Below are 15,940 nucleotides of genomic sequence, written 5' to 3' on the forward strand. Positions count from 1 at the left end.
TCTTGGTCATCTTTGTGGTGGCTTAATGGAGGAGGTTACGGATGACATGGTAGTCAGCTTTATAATGAACCTCAAGCTACTCCTAAAAGAAGAAATATAAAAATGTAGGCCAAAAAACAAATCCATTTCTAAATGGAAGGTTTTTTTTTGAATTGCAGAGGTCTTCAAGACTTGGCTATATAGAGCTTCCTTTCTGATACTTCTAGGGAAGAAAAGTTAGATTTCATTGCTATCCTAGATATGGGTAGGAAGCATTTTTGGATACTTGTCTTGATACATTTTGCAGTGGGAGAGATTTTTTTTTTTGTATTGGTCATCTCCTCATGGTAGATCAGGGGGTATCCTTTTAGGAATTAATTTAGAAACTTTTTACACTGGTGGTCTATCAGAAGGAGAATTTTATATTAAGTTTACTCTCAGAAATAAGGATGACAGCTTTCGATGGGTTATGGTGCAACTCAACCAGAATACAAATATCACTTTTTTGTCATAGCTAGTACACTCTCACATCATTGAGAACTTACCTATTTGGGTTACTTGTGTTCATACCCCTGATTTGAAGTGCAATTGTGATTTTGCCATTCTCTTTTTTTGACTTTGTGATTTTACCCTCGTTTTTTCAAACTGAAACTTGCACTTGTCCCTATTCCGTTAAGGGCACTTAACGGTGTGAATTTAGTTGTAAAAAGACATGTATGTCCTTGCACACCCTCGCGTTGAGCTCGCCTGCCTGCACGCCCTCACGCCACTTGCCCGCGTGCCGAGCTCGCCAGCCTGAGCGCCGCCCGCTCGTGTGCCTTTGCATCTCTTGCCCACGTGCCGAGCTCACCCGCCCTCACGCCGCTAGCCCGCGCACCGCGCCGCCCACCCACAACATGGATGGATCACGAGACATAGAAGGGAGTGGGAGGGCAATATAGTCATTTGGATATTTTCCAACCATTATCTTCTTTATTTTAATTCCTTTAATTGGGTTACCCCTAATGAGAGTTGAAACCAGGGGAAAACGGCTCATTAGTTCTGAATAAGGAGGGGGAAAAAATCACAAAGTCAAAAAATAGGGGTAAAATCACAATTGCACTTCAAAACAGGGGTACAAACATAATTGCCCCTACCTGTTTTGGTAGGAGGGGATTTTAACATAATCAGGAGCCCAAATGAAAAGAGCAACGACAAGTTTTATATTAGATACCCTTTCTTGTTCAATGCAATCATAAATTGCTTGAATTGGAGAGAATTTGAGTTATCAGACTGTAAATTCACATGGACTACTAATATGGATGTACCTACTTTTGAAAAATTAGATGTATTTTGGCAACTACGGAATGGGAGCAAAAATATCTTTTAGTAACAACAAAAGCATTAACTAGAGAGATCTCTGATCATACACATTTACTGTTAAATACAGGGAATCCGTCTCATAGTGATAACCAACCATCATTCAAGTTTGAATTAAGTTGGCTCACTATAGAAGGTTTCATGATATGGTAACAACTGTTTGGAAAAAATGAGACAAGAGATCAATCACTGATAGAGGGATGGCAATACAAAATTAGAAAGATAAGATAAAATTTGAGGGGCTGGGCTAAAAATTATTTGGGAGCTTTTTGAAAGGAAAAGAAGGAGCTTCTAGCACAAATTGATGACCTAGATAAGAAGGTTGAGCACACTCTACTACAACCACATGAGGTAAAGCTTGAAAATCATATGAAAAACAAGCTTACTCAATTATTGAGAAAAAGAGGAACTTAAATGGTTCCAATGGTCAAAAACAAATAAGTTGCTCGAAGGTGATGATAATACCAAATATTTTCATCTAGTTGCTAATGGAAGGCACATGAAAGCTAGAACAAGAGGAAGGGGTGATAGAAGGTAATGCAAACCTTATAGAGTAAATCACCAAATATTATAAGGGCCTTTTTGGGCCAACAGAGGGTAATCAATTCTCTATGGATGAATCTTGTTCGTATGATATTCCTCAAGTTTTGGATATAGAAAATGAGATATTAACTACACATTTCTTAGAAAAAAGAAGTGATAGAGGCAATCTTCCAAATGGAACTCAATAAAGGACCAGGTCCGGATGGTTTCCCAATAGAATTCTATCAGACCTTTTGGGATGTCATTAAGGATGATTTAATGGTACTTTTTAATGAGCTTCATAATTGTGAATTACCTCTTTTTAGCTTGAATTTTGGTATTATAACCCTGCTACCCAAAAAGAAGGGTGCCACTCAAATTCAACAATATCGTCCTATATGTCTACTTAATGCTAGTTTCAATTTTTTTTACCAAAGCCCTTACTAACAAAATTAATTTGGTAAATCAAAAAGTAATCAGAACTACCCAAACAACTTTTATGCTAGAGATATATATAATGGAGGGTGTGGTCATTTTGCATGAAACAATACATGAAGTGCATAGGAAAAAAGATAGATGGGTTATTTTAAAGCTAGACTTTGAAAAGGCTTATGACAAGGTAAATTAGTCCTTTTTACAACAAACTCTGCGGGTGAAAGGATTCTCACCAACTTGGTGTAAATGGATAGAACAAGTAGTGACGGGATGAAATTGGTTACTACATCCAAACAAACAAAGCACTAAGACAAGGTGATCCCCTTTCTCCTATTTTGCTCAATATTGTTGTTGACATGTTGGTCTTCTTGATAGTGAGCTAAAGAAGATGATCAAGTAATAGGTATTCTAAATAATCTTGTTGACAGCGGATGTAGCAAATATGGCTCTTTTAGAGCATATATGTGATTTTGGTGATTAATAACAACATAGTTAATGAGACTAATATATTTGTCAAGTATATACTTTAGTAGGTCTCATGGATGCAATACATGAAAAAGCCATTGAAACGGGACAAAGATTGGATTGAATTGGACAAGTCCTAGGAAAATTGTACACGCCGAATGGTCTGGCGATAAGGCGTTTAGACACGTCGGAGCATTTTCCCTAGCAGTTTTGTACATGCTGGATGGTCCGACGCTCATAGGCTTGTACACACTGGAGCATTCTCAGAAGATGGTTCAAAAGTTGTACAGGCTGGATGGTCCAATGATGAAATGTTGAACACACCAGAGTGTTTCTGAGAGGAAGATTTGGAGTTGTACAAGTCGAATGGTCTGTTGTATACACATGAGGCTTCGACAGAGCAATGTCTAGACGGATTTCCTTTGGCTCAGTGGAAGAATGAGATATACACACCGGATGGTATGGCGCGTGCATCGGAGGAATTGCCAGAGGATTCACAGAGCTGCAACGGCTAGTTAACAGCTAGTTTTGGCATGGTTGTACACGCCACATGTTCCGGTGCATTGAAGATCTACATGTCGAAGAAATGCATAGTGAAGAGAAGTGGCTCAGTTGGCTCAAGTCTACACACCAGGTAGTCCATTGATGGAGTTTAAGGTAACACCGGAACATCCGGTGTTCTCAATGAGTTTGAGTGGAGTTCTAACGGCTAGTTTCTGCTACTGTACATATTGAATGATCTGATGTTTATACTACTATTAACACCAGATCATTCGGTGTTCACTGTCTTTTTTACTGTTGGAGCAATAGCTAGTTCATGGGTTTGAGACTCTAAATACCCCACTCTGCCATTTGAGTGTATTGAAGTCCAGACAAGCTCATATATACTTGAGAAGACATCCAAGCTACAAAAGTGCTAAAAGTGATCACCCAAGGCAGTTAGCACAAGATTAGTGAGTGATTATTGCTATTAGGCCTAGAGAGAGTTGTTGGTAGGTATTGCTTCCTAGAGAAAGGGTCAAGGAGTGATCCTATCTTGTCGCAAGTGGTACATCGATACCTTGGGGTCTTGGTAACTCGCCGGTATCGTGAGCCTTGTTGGCTCATACTTGTTGACCCTTCAACTTGGTGTAAAATAGCGGTAAGGCTCTTGTATGGGAATGCGGAGACCCTTGCCTTGGTGGATGAAGCTCCGAAGTAAAGACAACATCAAGTGACCAGAAGAGAGGCTTATGGTGGGGCTTTGCCTTGGTGGCTTGGTGGCTCAACCTGCTTGAGGCCTAGGTGGCTCAAGGGTTGTGATTGGGCACCATTCGGGAGCTATAGCCTAGGTGGCTACTCCAATGTGGACTAGAGGTGGTGTTTATGCCATCGATACCACATGATAAAAATCCATTATGCCAAGTTTTCTCTTTACTATCTTTATGTTTCTGCATTTATATACTTGCAATATACCTTTGCATGTTTACCTCCCTAGAGTTGTTAGCTAGGATTGGCTATAGGTTGCAAACCTTTTTGAACGGTAGAGTAGACACACTAGATAAACTTATAGCATATTTAGATATAAATTGATATAGATTTATCTTGTGAAATTTTTAGAGATGATTAGTTTTAGATGTCCTAATTCAACCCCTCACTCTTAGGATGTCATCGATCCCTACAATTGGTATCAAAGCAGGTTCTCACAACCTTTTAATTGTTATTAGAGCCGGGGCTCACACCTTTCACAAGGATATGCCAATCCAATTGGCATTTGAGACCATGGCTAGGTTTTTGATCGGTTAATCACATCTTTTTTTGATCGGTTATGCTTCACCATCTAGTGAATTGTGACATCAGGGTTAGGGATGGATATCGATAGTGCTCCACATTTTAACGACACTCACTTTCCTCGGTGGAAAATTCTAATGACTTGTTTTATTTAAGCCAAATGTTTAGATGTTTGGAGAGTCAACGAGGAAGGGATGAAGGAACGCCCCACAAACAAGGAGATGCAATTTGATACCTTGGTGAAGAGTATCCTTTTATGTTCTCTATTCATCGATGCATTCAATCGAGTATATTCTCTCACCGAGGCATATAATATTTGGACTAACCTTATTGAAATATATGAAGGCACAAAGGATGCGCCCAATGATAAGTACCATGTACTTGTGTCTGAGCTCAATAACATTAAATAACTTGCTCATGAAAGTGCTAATGACATATACTCACGTTTGAATATTCTTGTCAATGAGATCAATGGGCTAGGTTTGACGCCAATTGAAGATGATTAGGTGGTGAGAATGACACTTCAAGCTCTTCTTCCAAAGTACAAGTTAATTATCTCCGTCATCTATGACAACAATGATATTAGCAAGATAACTCCAAGTTAATACTCAGCAAGATCATTGTCTATGAGATGACCATGAATATGGGGGTTGAAGTTTCTTTCTCATTCGACACCAAGAATATTGCCCTCATAAGCAAGCAAGCTTAAGCGAAGATGAGGAGGCAAGAGTAAGAGTCAAGCTTAAGCAAAGATGATGGTAACGAAGATGAAGAGAGCGATGAAGAAGAAAAGCAAAGCACATCAAGTGACAAAGAAACGAATCCCAAGATCACCAAGCTCATCTCAAGATTAGAGAAGAACATTAAGAGGATCAATACCAAGATTTATCATCCAATCTTCATTAAAGACTTATCAACAAAATTGATCATATCAAGAAGGAGAAAAAGACCAAGAACAAGTGGGAGACAAGGGGAAGAGCTAAAATATTTACAAGCATAGGAAGATGTGTGAGTGAAGATAAAGATTCAAGCTCAAGTGATGAGAGTTTCACCATCCACTCCTCAAAGAGAAGCTCTTCCTCAATTTCGTCATCACGTAAGTGTAGTGAAAATGGCTCCATTAGCCAATGATATTGATTTTAGTGATTAATGACAACATAATCATTAGGACTAAAAGAATATACATTAGTAGGTCTCATGGATGCAATACATGAATAAGCCACTGAAGTCAGGACAAAGTTTGATTGAATTGGTGAAGTCTCAGAAAAAATAACTACACTAGAAGGTCTGGTGGTACTGGAGTTACACACACCAGTGCATTTTCCAGAAAGATGGAAAATTGAGTTAAAATCAGATTGTACTCACCGGAAGGTCCGGTGCTTAGGAGATTGCACACACCGGTGTGTTTTCACTCAGAGGAGGAAATAAATGACTTCACTGGATAGTCCGGTGATTTATGTGCTTTACACACCAGAGCATTTGTTCCAAAGAAGACTACAATTGTCAAAGACTAAAGATCAATACACTAGAAGGTCCGGTGATTAGATGACAGTACACACTGGAGTATTTTCCAAAGAGTTGCAAAAAGATGAAACTCAATACGCCGGAAGGTTTGATGATCAGAAGATCTACACACCAGACAATTGAACAGTGTAGAAGATGGCTCGGTCAGACTCAAGTCTACACACCGGAATGTCCGATGATGGAATTGAAGGCAATGCCGAAAGATCTGGTATTAAGAAGAAGCTTGAGTGGAGTTTTAACAGCTAGTATTTACTGATGTACACATTGGATGGTCTAGTGATTGTACTACTGTTGTCACCGAACCATTCAGTGTTTATAGTAAAGTTGAGCCATTAGAGTAACGGCTAGTTGACTGGTTTGAGGCTATAAATACCCACCCACTCGGTCATTTGATGGTGCTGAAGTTCAGAGAACCTCATACACACCTGAGAAGACATTCAAGCCATAAAAATACTTAAAGTGTTTATCCAAGGCGATTAAGCACAAGATTAGAGAGTGATTAGTGCTTATAGGTCTAGAGAGAAGTGTTGCTAGGTGCTGCAACCTAGAGATTGGATCAAGTAGTGATCCAACCGTATACCGAGAGGTACGTTGGTGCCTTAGAGTCTTGGTGACTCACTGGTAACTTGTTGACCCTCTGACTTGGTGTGGAGCGGCAGCAAGAAGATTGTGCGGGGACGCGGAAGCCCTTGTCTTTGTGATTAAAGCTCTGAAGTGAAGATGACGCACAAGTGACTGAAAGAGAGATTAGTAGTGAGACCTCGCCTTGGTGGTTTGGTGGCGTATCGTGCTTGAGTCCTTGTCTTGGTGACTTGGTATCTCAAGAGTTGTGACAGGAAGTGACTTGGCGACCGCGAGCATATTCTTTGTAGAGCTCCAACATAGACTAGGTGTGGCTTATGTGCCACCGATACCACGAGATAAAAATCCTTTGTGCCGAGTTTGCTCTCTACCTTATTTACGTTTCCTCATTTACATAATTGAAATTCACCTTCATAGAGTAGGTTGCAACATTTTAAACGGTAGAGTAGACACACTAGATAAACCTAGAGTATATTTAGATATAAATTGATATAAATTTATCTTGTGATATTTTTGGAGCTATTAGTTTTTATGTGTCCTAATCCACCCCCTCTTAGGACGTTACCGTTCCTCACAGTAAGTCATCATCACACAAGTGCCTTATGTTCAAAGGTATGAAAAGCGATGTAAGTGTGATAAATCCGATGAGGATTCATCTTCTCAAGAAGAAATTCTTGAATTGATCAATGAGCAACAAAGTACCTTAAAGAAATGAGCTAAAGAACTTAAGAAATTCAATATCCTTAATAACATTCATGTTACATTTGTTTCTAATTATAAACAATTATTGAGTAAATTTGAATTGCTAAGTAAGAAGTATGAAGAGCTTAAGGAAAAACTTGAGGGCATTGAATCTCAACCTAAGGCCTCTTTAGAGCAATATCTCTATCTCTTTAATTTCAATTCTAAGGTAGATGCTTCTACTTCTTGTAATGATTTGATTGATCTATCTAGCTCACCCTTTTGCAATAAGACATATGTTGAGAATGTTGTTGTAGAATCATGTAATGATCTTATTGCACAAGATAATGATGAGCTCAAGCAAGAATTGAAGAAGCTCAAGAAGGATTTAACAAGATTTAATGGCAAAAATCATATCCAACCTTCTCAAGATAACCGTGATAACATGGTGAACAAGCTTGTGAAAGGGTCTACCGTGACATGCTTTAAGTGTCATAAAGAAGACAACAAGTCTTTCCAATGCAAGGAAGTCAAGAAGGATATAAAAGATAAGAAGAAGACAATGAACCTCTCAAATAAGACCTCTAACATCTACACCAAGCTAAACTACAAGATTAATCACAAGACCAAGAGCAACCACTATAAGTCGAGAAGAATGACAATGGCAAAGTGGCTGAACATATGGTTAGGCGAAAGGATCGGGGGTGAAACCAACCCATTTGGGTGGCTAAAGAAATCATTACCAACATAAAGGGGCTCCAATCGGTTTGGGTTTTAAAGAAGACTTACAGTCCACAGGTCAGCTCAGGTGATTTGGAGACTTGACTCAAGATGAAATGAATGTTCAAGCAAAGAAACTAAGTATACAAGATTAGACGCATTGATGAAAACCTTGATTATCATATACCCAAAATCCTCATCAAAGGTAAAATCCCCATATTATGTGATTTTCATGAATTGTGTTCATGTTTTTTTTATTTCAAATGGTATCCACATAACCCTTTTAATTGGATTCCTAAAAGTGGTATCATCTTATTAGATCATGGTTCATGAAGATCTCCCCCGTGTGTTCTAATGTTTTTCCTTGAGTTCAACATGTGTTCGTAGCATTTTTGAGATTGTTGATAAATGGGGAGAATTTTGATGACTAAATCAAGATGCAAGATTGTTGATAAAGGGAGAGGTATGATGCCAGAAGCGCGCATGAAAGTATTATAAGTGATATCAAGGCAAGAAGCGCGTAAATCAATGAGCTCTTATATGGGTTGATCAAGGAGGATAGTAGCAATGGATAAAGAGAGAGAATTGTCTCCATGACAGTCACAATAAAAGAGGGACAAAGTGAAGGTAACAATAAGATATGACAAAGATAGGATCTTTCCTTTACAAGTAGTATAATTGGTTTTCTTACAATTAGTATCATTAGTTGTTTTTACCATGCATCTAAACAAAGTGGTAAGACCTTGTGCACTTTACATTTGTTGTCATTTATTATTTACCACTTGCTTTGACTGTGTTGTCATCAATCACCAAAAAGGGTGAGATTGTAGCAAACATGACCCTTTTAGGACATGTATGTGATTTTGGTGATTAATGACAATATAGTCAATGGGACTAATATGTTTTGTCAAGTATGTCCTTTAGTAGGTCTCATGGATGCAATACATGAAGAAGCCACCAAAGCGAGACAAATATTGGATTGAATTGGACAAGGCCTAGAAAAATTGTATACGCTGGATGGTTCGACACATAAAGGCTTGTACACGCTGGAGAAGTCTCAGAAGATGGTTGAAAAGTTGTATACGCCGGATGGTCCGGTGATGAAGTGTTGAACACACCAGAGTGTTTCTAGAGGAAGATTTGGAGTTGTACACGTAGGATGGTTCGACGTATACACCATAGGCTTTGACGGAGCAATGTCTATAGGGTTTTCGTTTAGTTTAGTGGAAGAGTGAGATATACACGTCAGATGGTCCGGAGCTTGCATCAAAGGAATCACAGAAGGATTCATAGAGCTGCAACGGCTAGTTAATTGCTTGTTTTGGTGTGGTTGTACATGCCGGATGTTCTGGTGCATTGAAGATCTACACGTTGGATAGATGCACAACAAAGAGAAAAGTGGCTCGTTTGGCTTAAGACTAAACACCGGATTATCCGGTGATGGATTTCGAGGTAACACCCGAACATCCAGTGTTCTCAATGAGTTTGACTGGAGTTCCAACAGCTAGTTTCTGTTGTTGTATAAGCTGGATGGTCCAGTGTTTATACTATTATCAACACCAGATCATCTGATGTTCACAGTCTTTTTGGCCATTGGAGCAACAGCTAGTTCATGGGTTTGAGGCTATAAATACCCCCACTTGGCCATTTGAGTGTTGTGGAGTATAGAGAAGCTCAAATACACTTGAGAAGACATCCAAGTCACAAAAGTGTTAAAAGTGATCATTCAAGGCAATTAGCATAAGATTAGTGAGTGATTAGTGCTATTGGGCCTAGAGAGAGTTGTTGCTAGGTATTGCTGCATAAAGAAGGGATCAAGGAGTGATTCTACCTTGTATCAAGTGGTACGCTCATACCTTTGAGTCTTGGTGACTCGCTGGCATAGTGAGCTTGGTGGCTCATACCTGTTGACCTTCTAACTTGGTGTGGAACGACAGCAAGACTCTTGTATAGGGACATGTAGACCCTTACTTTGGTGGCTCAAGCTCTGAAGTGAAGACGACATCAAGTGATCGGAAGAGAGGCTTGTGGTGAGGCCTTACGTTGGTGGTTTGGTGGCTCAACCTACTTGAGGCTTAGGTGGCTTAAGGGTCGTACCGGTTGCCGTCCAGGAGCTATAGACTAAGTGGATGCTCCAACATGGACTAAGGGTGGTATTTATGCCATCGATACCGCATAATAAAAAATCTCTTGTGCCGAGTTTGCTTTCTCTACTATCTTTATATTTCCGCATTTACATACTTGCAATCTACCCTTGCATGTTTACCTAGAGTAGTTTGTTAGGATTGGCTATAGGTTGCAAACCTTTCTGAACGGTAGAGTAGACATATGAGATGAACCTAGAGCACATTTAGATATAAATTGATATAGGTTTATCTTGTGAATTTTTTGAGCCAATTAGTTTTAGGTATCCTAATTCACCCCCCTCTTAGGACGTCACCGATACCTACAGCAGGCTTTCAATCTTACAACATGCTGATGATACAATTCTTTTTATGAATCACAACATTGAACAAGCTAAGAATATGAAGCTCATGTTATTGCCATTTGAGCAGTTATTTGGCTTGAAAATAAATTTTCATAACAATGAATTGTTTTGTTATGGCAAGGCGAAAGATTGTAAAGAGGCTTTCTCACAAACCTTCCAATGTGATATGGGAAAATTTTCGTTCAGGTGTTTAGGAATCCCTATGCACCATAAGAAATTGTTAAGCAAAGATTGGAAGGAGGTAGAGGATAGATTTTAGAAAAAAATTAAGTTGTTGGAAAGGAAACACTTATCATTTGGGGGAAGATTGGTTCTAATCAATTTTGTTCTCAACAGTCTAGTAATGTTTATGCTATCATTCTTTGAATTGTCTAAGGGCTTCCTAAAAAAACTAGACTACTATAGGTCTAGATTTTTTTGGTAGAGTGATGGGCATAAAAAGAAATAAATTCTTTCTAAATAGAGCATTATCTATACACCTAAAGATTAGGGAGGTTTGGGGATCCTTAATTTGGAATTGCAGAATAAGTGCTTATTGAGTAGGTGGCTATTCAAATTGATAAACGAGGAGGAGGTGTGGCAAAATCTTCTACGAAATAAATATCTGAGAAATAAAACAATTGCTCAAGTTGAACATAAACCAGGAGACTCACATTTTCGGGCTGGCCTAATGAAAGTTAAGCATGATTTCTTAAGACTAGGTAGGTTCACTTTGCACAATGGTTCACAGATAAGATTATGGGAAAATGTTTGGATAGGTCAAATGGCCTTACATCAATAATACCATTCCCTTTATAACATTGCCAACAGGAAAATGTAACTGTAGCAAACATTTTAAGTTCTGAGCCACTTAATATTTCCTTTCGAAGGGCACTCATGGGCAATAAGTTAAGCGCATGGCATAATCTGGTTGTTAAAGTTGCTCTAATTCAGCTTAGTAATGACAAGGATATGTTTCGGTGGTCTCTACATCAGCAAGTGGAAGGTTCTCTATCCAATCCATGTATAGAACTTTGATTAATGATAGTGTTTTTTCACCAAACTGCTACATATGGAAGCTTAAACTCCCCCTTAAGATCAAAGTTTTCCTTTAGTTCCTCCACAATGGTGTCACTCTAACCAAGGATAATATAGTCAAAAGATAATGACATGGAAGTACTAAGTGTTGTTTTTAATCTGAACAATCAATACAACACCTATTCTTTGAGTACCATTTTTCTAAATTTTTATGGCGAGTAGTACATGTTTCTTTTAATATTATTCCACCACTAAGTGTTTCTCATATGTTTGGGGAATGACTTAATGGGATTAAAAGGAAATTTAAGCACCAAATTCTAAGTAGGGGCAAGTGCTCTTTGTTGGGCGCTATGGTTATGCCGGAACAATATGGTGTTTGATAAAATCCAAGCTTGTTATTCTATATAGGTACTTTTTAGAGCTACATATTTGATTCACTACTAGTCGTTGCTACAGAAGAAGGAAGAGCACAACAATATAAGTGTGGCATGTTGTTATTTGGAAACCATAATGATGGAGATTTTCGCAAGTCATGGGTGGTGGTTCGGTAATAGAATTCTTACTTGAGCTATGTTAGACATGATTATGCGTTTGAGAATTTTACTTCATTTACCCGTCCTATTAGGTTTTGAAACATACTATGTAATAATGAACGACCATGTGTATCTTTGGATGCAGATGATGGGATAACATTTATTGCTTATTTAATAAAATGTGGAGCTTCTTGTTCTAGAATAAAACATGGTATGATAAGCCACTTCCAAAGAAACGCCGAGGACATCTAGTACATATCATTACTTTCTGGTTGACATATTTGGAACTACAAAAGCCGGTAAGGCAGGTGCTGTTGTGCTGGGGGAATGAAACTGAACATTATAGACATTATTACTGTAGCAGATCATCAGAAAGACTCTCGCCGGTTTTACCTGTCACCTTTTAAATATCGATAGGAAATCCTCACTGTTCCAAGAGAGAAGCAAGCACTGGATTGAGCTGCTGCGCTGGCGAAGGTCAGAAAAAAATATTAAGGAAGATTTGGCAATTCACGAAAAAAAGCATACGTACTTTATTACATGATTAGTTCACAGTCGAATTGTACTAGTTTAGATGTAGATTCTGATCAACCAATACGTGGCATGCATCGAATTTCTGATCTGTGACAACCCTTGATGCTACTAAGATGACACCACACAAAAAGCAAAGTAATTAATAAGGAGCACAAAGCACCCATTAATTTGGAAGAGTTCTTGGCTCTTGGACTCTTGGTGCAAGCCAATGGGGCAAAGAAAACCAAAGCAGCAGTATCAACACTATGCAATCGATCCATTTGTCCTCGAGATCCCAAGAATCCCCTGCTCGGATCCGATCTTGTAGACGAGAGCATTAGTTACTCCATTCTCCCTACATTGACGTTGGTCTGCATTATGCATGTCAATGCAAAACGAAGCCTTACTCTTTAAGAGATTCCAAAGACGAGGCTGCGAGATGGAAAGGTTAAAGCGAGATTCTACGTCGCTCGCACAACGCTGCAGAATCAGCTTTGGTCCACTAGTTTCAGCAATGCAGTCTCCATCCGCACGCAGCAAGGCAGACAGAGGAATTTGAAGGGCTTTAACGGTGCTTTTTCTACGTGTGTTGATTCTCTGGTCAGCAAGTACGTATTTGAACGCCTAGATTACAGGCTCCTTTTACCTTTAGGCTTTGCCCCCACTGCTTATATTTTAACCAAAAAGATTACCATGTTGGATAAAAATGGATCTTCTGCAGAATCACTCTTCACTGTTCTATAATTGACAGATGCCTTAACGTGACTAGGATTCTATTTACGGCTGCCTTTTTTTGGCTTAAATTTGAAATGGCCTAGTCATACCTACAATAATTTTCTCTTGTAAAACTCCGAATGGACTTGAGCCTTAATTAGTTTTCAGTTCCTTTTTGTACCTTTTCCTTTTTAACGTCACATATACGTTGGCCTTTGCTTTTCCTTGTTAAGAACCTAATGAATTCAGCTATTTTTCTTCAAGTTTTTGGTACGAAGCCTCAGAATCCATCAAGGCACACAGACGTGCATGGTACCATGGTGTGGTGTACGTGGTTTCTGCAGGCAACGGTAACGTGGATCTGTGGTCTCACCGACACAGACTGGTAGACGCGCTGTTGCATCACAATATTTCAATAATGAACAGCTCCTCGGCAATAATATTTCCCGTACACCACCTACCATTGTTGGTGACGGTACGCCCTCTTATTAATTATGTACTTTTTTATCATAAATATTTGTTGTTTTTGATTTTTTATAGTATTTGATGTGCAACTTTAACCATTATTTTATACTAAAATATAGTTATAATATCTAATAAAAATATAATATTATAAAAGTATTTTAAAGATAAATCTATATATATGATTTTTATGTTTTTAAACTAAATATTCTGAAAACTATTAATAGTTATAGTTTTAAAAGTTTGATCAAATCTTAATTAAAGTGATAAGTATTTATGACCGGAGTAAGTAGCACCTTGTGTGGGTTAATCTCAATTGAGAGTGCAACATTTTAGGTCAATAGCCCAATACAGCTTTTGAAGGCATCGATCTTACTAACTCTTCGGAAACAAATATCGATGATGGTTTAAAATAGAGGATTTTAGAGGACGGTAAATCGGATTGTCTCCTACCACATTCATGGGTTCCAAAGGTCGATAAGTTGAGAATTAAAAATATTGAGCTGTATGTACCAACTAACTCACACAAAAGTATAAACTGATAAAAAAAATATAGACAATTTACTTATACTTTGACACCCCTTACATACAGACTTCCTTAAGCCTTAGATGTAGAATAGAAACGAAGGGCAATTTGTTTTTATTAAATTGCGCTGGCTAGGACTCAAATTCAAAATCTTTGGCTCTAATACCATATTAAACTACATGCACTAATTAACTCACATAAAAACTTAAACTGAGAACAATTTACTAATCCTAAAGCAAAATAATTGTCATCCAGCGGTCATATGCCCTGTCATCTAGCAGGCCGCGGAAATCTGATACACCCCCTGTTGACAAAACGGCTGAATATTTGATTCTGTGACAGGCAGTGGATGGTGATATAAAAGGGGAGATTTCTCAAGATCCCTCGATGCAGGTTGTGTAGTTTAGTCCACGTGAGATTCCAAGAGAGTTCACCTTTCTCCATGGCCTAATCATCAGCATTAGTTTAATCCCATTCCTGAGGTGTACCCCTCGTTGGCCGCCCTCATTCTCCTAGCCAACCCTCCTTTTCTGCCCATGAGAAGTGGACGTGCCTTTTGTGAGGTAGAAAGCCACTCGATGCTACCCATTTCATTCCCTCTTCTCTCGCTGCCTCCCTCACATCTAAATCCTCTGATCTCGGCCTGTGACCGTCGTCCGTCCATGGGTTCCCCGTCAATGGTGCGGCGTGGCGGCGATCGGTATCGTCGTCGTCGACGGCTGCGGTGCTGGAGTGTGTTACAGGAGGAGGCCAGTGACGCAGATGGGGGAGGTGGTGAAGGTGGGACTGGCAGGAGGGGCGAGGTGATCACCTGATGGATTTCCTACAGTGGTAGGCAAGTCTGATGCTTGGCTGTTGTCTTGGAACAAAGTAAAGGAGCTTGCTTTTTCCTTTTCCTTCTGTTTTCTTTCAACTGTCTGATCAAAGTGTCATGCGGCTCCCATCGATCGATTTGTTGAAACAGTTGGTTGGTTGTGTCTTGTGATCTGCGTGTGTCTGAGTTTGTTGTGCCACGCTCGAATAATGCGTGTGTTGGTATGGAGCATGTAAGGAGAGAAATGAAGTGTTGTGAGAGGGAAAGAAAATGCAGAGGTTGGTGATTGATTCTCACATTTTGAAATTTGCTTATTAACATGTCTGTCATCTTGCTTGCTTCGAGACTTAATCGGCTGAACCCTTCTCGTGTTTGTTCAGTATCCTGATTCTTTAATCTCCATGCATGTCTCTGAAAAGAATTTGAGAATTAATTTGTGAAGGGATTCTTCTGGTTTCTCCGCTGTGATTTTCAGTATCTCAAACTTCTTCCCGCACGTTTTGTGTAATTTGTCCACATATTGTGTAGCGGCTTAGGACCATAATAACCATATACTCCACTAGAGTAGGTGGAAATTCTGCTGGGATTTCGCACTAAAGCATTCAAAATACAAATGGAGCGTTGAATTGAGCAACTACGGTTCACAGGTGGGCCGACCACATTTCTTTAGTTCTTGGTATCCAATCATATACTATGTTTTTATTTATTTCCATGTATTGGCCTTTTCAGTTTCCAAGTGCACCTTTCACTAGTGCTTTATACTACTTTATATTAGTGTGCACTAATAAACTTGTAATTTTATGAAAGGGTTTTAAAAGATGAATCTAATAGTACAA

The 15,940-nt window shown here is 39.0% G+C and overlaps 1 long non-coding RNA gene across 1 annotated transcript; it reads left to right on the forward strand.

Moving 5' to 3' along the window:
* Window positions 1–14,678: 14,678 nt before the first annotated feature.
* Window positions 14,679–15,275, forward strand: LOC133903719 (uncharacterized). The gene is made up of 2 exons (XR_009907331.1): window positions 14,679–14,853; window positions 15,034–15,275. It is a non-coding gene; the product is annotated as an uncharacterized LOC133903719 (long non-coding RNA).
* The last annotated feature ends 665 nt before the right edge of the window (window positions 15,276–15,940 follow it).

This window comes from Phragmites australis, chromosome 21, assembly GCF_958298935.1.
Source record: "Phragmites australis chromosome 21, lpPhrAust1.1, whole genome shotgun sequence".
In the NCBI taxonomy this organism is placed as follows: domain Eukaryota; kingdom Viridiplantae; phylum Streptophyta; class Magnoliopsida; order Poales; family Poaceae; genus Phragmites; species Phragmites australis.